Raw genomic sequence first — 5,487 nt, 5'->3', positions numbered from 1 at the left:
TCTCCTCTCTCTGCTCTCCCCTTCCTCTCTCTGCTCTCCCCTTCCTCTCTCTGCTCTCCCCTTCCTCTCTGCTCTCTCCTTCCTCTCTCTGCTCTCCCCTTCCTCTCTCTGCTCTCCCCTTCCTCTCTCTCCTCTCCTTCCTCTCTCCTCCCTCTCTGCTCTCTCCTTCCTCTCTGCTCTCTCCTTCCTCTCTGCTCTTTCCTTCCTCTCTGCTCTTTCCTTCCTCTCTGCTCTTTCCTTCCTCTCTGCTCTCTCCTTCCTCTCTCCTCTCCTTCCTCTCTCCTCTCCTTCCTCTCTCCTCTCCTTCCTCTCTCCTCTCCTTCCTCTCTCCTCTCCTTCCTCTCTCCTCTCCTTCCTCTCTGCTCTCTCCTTCCTCTCTGCTCTCTCCTTCCTCTCTGCTCTCTCCTTCCTCTCTGCTCTCTCCTTCCTCTCTGCTCTCTCCTTCCTCTCTGCTCTCTCCTTCCTCTCTCCTCTCCTTCCTCTCTCCTCTCCTTCCTCTCTCTGCTCTCTCCTTTCTCTCTGCTCTCTCCTTTCTCTCTGCTCTCTCCTTTCTCTCTCTGCTCTCTCCTTTCTCTCTCTGCTCTCTCCTTTCTCTCTCTGCTCTCCCCTTCCTCTCTGCTCTCTCCTTCCTCTCTGCTCTCTCCTTCCTCTCTGCTCTCTCCTTCCTCTCTGCTCTTTCCTTCCTCTCTGCTCTCTCCTTCCTCTCTGCTCTCTCCTTCCTCTCTGCTCTCTCCTTCCTCTCTGCTCTCTCCTTTCTCTCTGCTCTCTCCTTTCTCTCTGCTCTCTCCTTTCTCTCTGCTCTCTCCTTTCTCTCTGCTCTCTCCTTTCTCTCTGCTCTCTCCTTTCTCTCTGCTCTCTCCTTCCTCTCTGCTCTCTCCTTCCTCTCTCTGCTCTCTCCTTCCTCTCTCTGCTCTCTCCTTCCTCTCTCTGCTCTCTCCTTCCTCTCTCTGCTCTCTCCTTCCTCTCTCTGCTCTCTCCTTCCTCTCTCTGCTCTCTCCTTCCTCTCTCTGCTCTCTCCTTCCTCTCTCTGCTCTCTCCTTCCTCTCTCTGCTCTCTCCTTCCTCTCTCTGCTCTCTCCTTCCTCTCTCTGCTCTCTCCTTCCTCTCTCTGCTCTCTCCTTCCTCTCTCTGCTCTCTCCTTCCTCTCTCTGCTCTCTCCTTCCTCTCTCTGCTCTCTCCTTCCTCTCTCTGCTCTCTCCTTCCTCTCTCTGCTCTCTCCTTCCTCTCTCTGCTCTCCCCTTCCTCTCTCTGCTCTCCCCTTCCTCTCTCTGCTCTCCCCTTCCTCTCTCTGCTCTCTCCTTCTGCTCTCTCCTTCTGCTCTCTCCTTCTGCTCTCTCCTTCTGCTCTCTCCTTCTGCTCTCTTCTTCTGCTCTCTCCTTCTGCTCTCTCCTTCCTCTCTCTGCTCTCCCCCTTCCTCTCTCTGCTCTCCCCCTTCCTCTCTCTGCTCTCCCCTTTCCTCTTTATTTTTTCCCTCTTCCATAGCTATGTGTAGTAATTTTAGTTACAGGGAGTTGGTTCTGTTCCAGTGTATTATCATAGAAGTGGATTTGGTTTCTCTGGCAGCCTCTCCCTCTCACGCACCTGTTCCTGGCCGTGTTCCACATATTTCACCCATTCGTTGTTCACAGTTTCCTCGATCTCCCTCGCCCCGAGTGATTTATCTGCTGGCTAATCATGACTTCTGTACAACTTGGTTTCAGTAGAGAACAAGCTGCACACTGTTCTTCTCCTCGGTATGAAAGAATTTGTAGTATTCTGGACTCTTATAGATCAGCAATGTGCAGCGAAGCTCAGAGAATGCAGAAAATGTAATTATCATTCCCCCCCCCCCCCCTTTATCATTCCTGCCCCTTTCCCCTCTTTCTTTCTTCTCTCTCTCTCTCTCTCTTTGCTGATGGGTAGAGAAGGGCTTGTGCTGGAAATCGGCTTGCACTGTGTGCAATAGCTAGTTTTTTTTTTTTTCATAACTATATAGGGGCAGAATTGTGTCTTGCAGGTTTCCGGGTGTTTCAAAATTTATTTTCCTTCAAATTGGCAAGAAGTCACCAGAAAACGGCTTTTTTACTTTTTATATCAATTGACCCGTTAGTGATTTCCACCAACTCCCATGTAAAATCGCCTTCCACGCTACTTAAAGCGGAGTTCCACCTAAAAATGGAACTTCCGCTTAATCCACTCCTTACATGCCACATTTTTTGGGGGGGGAGTGGGGGGGTCAGGAGGAGTGGCACTCCTTTCCCACTTCCTCCTTCCGCCGAGGGGCTTGTAAGGCGAATAGCTTAATCGCCTTATTGCAGCCCCTCCCCTACTTTGTAGACACTATAACTTTTGCGCAAACCGATCAATAAACGTCCTTATTGTTTTTTTTCTTTACCAAAAATATGTTGAACACGTTTCGACCTAAACTGGGGATATTTATTATAGCAAAAGTAAAAAATATTGTTTTTTTTTTTTTTTTTTTTTTAATTGTCGCACTATTTTTTTGTTTATAGCGCAAAAAATAAAAACCAGAGGTGATCAAAAACCACCAAAATAAAGCTCCATTTGTGGGGGGAAAAAAAGGACATCAATTTTGTTTGGGAGCCACGTCGCACGACCGCGCAATTGTCAAAGCGACGCAGTGCCGAATCGCAAAAGTGGCCCGTTCATTTGGCTGCATAATGGCCCTGGGGCTTAGGTGGTTTAAGCTAGTGCATTGTTTAGTTCACTTACCTTTTTTCATTTTTTTTTTCCTTCTAAATGTTTTTTTTCTCTTTATCTGAATTTCTCACTTCGTGTTCCTCCTCAGTAAGCTTGCCTCCATCATCCGAGCCGTTCTGGCTGGGGGTTAGTCAGCGTGCTCACCCCCTGGAAAGAAGGAACATCCTGGACTGCTGCACTCTGTTAAAGCAATTTTTATTTGAAAATTCCAAACAATAAAATCCAAAAATATAAGCCAAAAACAGTCAATGGTGGACATACAGGGACAAATGGCTGACGAGTTTCACATCATAGTTTGATGCTTACTCATGTGCTCGCCCCCTCCCTTGGGACTACATTCCACATCATCTCCCTGCAGGGATGTAGTCCCAAGTGAGGGGGCGAGCACGCTGACTAACCCCCAGCCAGAACGGCTCAGATGATGGGGACAAGCTTACTGAGGAGGAACAGGAAGTGAGAAATTCAGACAAAGGGGGGGGGGGGAAAACATTTAGAAGGAAAAAGGTAAGTGAACCAACCATGCACTAGCTTAACCCCTTAACGCCCGTCGCACGACTATATACGTCCTTGCCTTTCCGCGGGTCGGGGGTCCGATCGGGACCCCCCCCCCCGCTGCGTGCGGCGGGCGGATTCCCTCGGGGAGCGATCCGGGACGACGGCGCGGCTATTCGCGATCGCTCCCCGGAGCTGAAGAACGGAGAGAGCCGTATGTAAACACGGCTTCCCCGTGCTTCACTGTGGCGGCGCATCGATCGAGTGATCCCCTTAATAGGGGAGACACAATTGATGACGTCAGACCTACAGCCACACCCCCCTACAGTTGTAAACACACACTAGGTGAACCCTAACTCCTACAGCGCCCCCTGTGGTTAACTCCCAAACTGCAACTGTCATTTTCACAATAAAGAATGCAATTTAAATGCATTTTTTGCTGTGAAAATGACAATGGTCCCAAAAATGTGTCAAAATTGTCCGAAGTGTCCGCCATAATGTCGCAGTCACGAAAAAAATCGACTCGATCGCCGCCATTAGTAGTAAAAAATTTTTTTTTATAAAAATGCAATAAAACCTATCCCCTATTTTGTAAACGCTATAAATTTTTGCGCAAACAACCGATAAACGCTTATTGCGTTTTTTATTTGCCTAAACTGAGGAAAAATAAATTTTTTATATATGTTATTGGGGATATTTATTGTAGCAAAAAGTAAAAAATATTGAATTTTTTTCAAAATTGTCGCTCTATTTTTGTTTATAGTGCTAAAAATAAAAACTGCAGAGGTGATCAAATGGCACCAAAAGAAAGCTCTATTTGTGGGGAAAAAAGGACGCCAATTTTGTACTGGGGGAGCCACGTCGCACAGACCGCGCATTGTCTGTTAAAGCGGCGCAGTGCGAATTGTAAAAAACCCCTTGGGTCATGTAGCAGCATATTGTCTGGTCCTTAAGTGGTTATTAACAAAAACAAACCTTTACAACCCTTTACTGGCGGAGATCGGGCTGGGAAACTTAAGCTATAAAAAATTAGACCTGAAAAAGTTTCTGTTGAAGGAAAGTTGGTGACCCCCCCCCCCCCCCCCTTACCTTGGTGTCACCCAGTGAAGAGGTACGACACAAGAACAGTGCTGCTTGGACGTCCCTAGCTGATAGTCTATATGATAGTTTGCAAACAAATCTCAATTTTTATGACCAAGTCGGGCAAAAGGCTTGGCTTGTTGGTGTTGTTAGTGCTATAGTATTTGGACTTTGTTCCTCACAGATTTTGGACTGTGTATGTGAAGTCTATATAGGGTATAAGAGGAGCAGTCTGTAAATTAATACAAAACTTCTCAAAGACCACAAGTCATTATTAAAGGGGTTAGTAAGGTACAATTTCTTTCCCTAAATGGCTTCCTTTACTTAGTGTAGTCCTCCTACACTTACCTCATCCTTTCATTTTGCTTTTAAATGTCCTTATTTCTTCTGAGAAATCCTCACTTCCTGTTCTTCTGTCTGTAACTCCACACAGTAATGCAAGGCTTTCTCCCTGGTGTGGAGAGAGCCTCTTGAGGGGGGAGGGGGCGGGCAGGAGAGTCAGGACGCTCTCTACTTTGCATATAGAGAAAGGAGCTGTGTGTTAGTGGGCGTCCTGACTCTCCTGTATTCCAAGGGAGGGGGCGAGCACGACACTCCACACCAGGGAGAAAGCCTCGCATTACGGTGTGGAGTTACAGACAGAAGAACAGGAAGTGAGGATTTCTCAGAAGAAATAAGGACATTTAAAAGCAAAATGGAAGGATGAGGTAAGGGAAGGAGGACTGCACTGAGGTAAAGGAAGCTATTTAGGGGAAAAGGTACCTTTACAACCCCTTTAATGTTTCATACTCTGAATGGTATAGGAGTGTTAGTAGAGTACCCCAAAGTTAACCTTTTTGGGGCGATTGACCTCAGAAAGCTATGAGGTGGAATACAGTGCTTAACCACTTAAGGACCGCCTCCTGCACGTGTACGTCGGCAGAATGGCACGGCTGGGCACATGTACGTACAGGTACGTCCTGTACTAGTACCCAGCCGTGGGTCACTGGAGTCCCGCAATCGCTCCCCGGAGCTGAAGAGCGTGGAGAACCGTATGTAAACACGGCTTCCCCGTTCTTCACTGAGGCGGCTGCATCGATCGTGTCATCCCTTTTTTATAGGGGGACACAATCGATGACGTCACGCCTACAGCCACACCCCCCTACAGTTGTTAACACACTTCAGGGAACACATAACCCCATCAGCGCCCCCTTGTGGTTAACTCCCAAACTGCAAC

This window comes from Rana temporaria, chromosome 13 (genome assembly GCF_905171775.1).
Source record: "Rana temporaria chromosome 13, aRanTem1.1, whole genome shotgun sequence".
NCBI classification, from domain to species: Eukaryota; Metazoa; Chordata; class Amphibia; order Anura; family Ranidae; genus Rana; species Rana temporaria.
Note: the sequence above shows the minus strand (reverse complement) of the source record.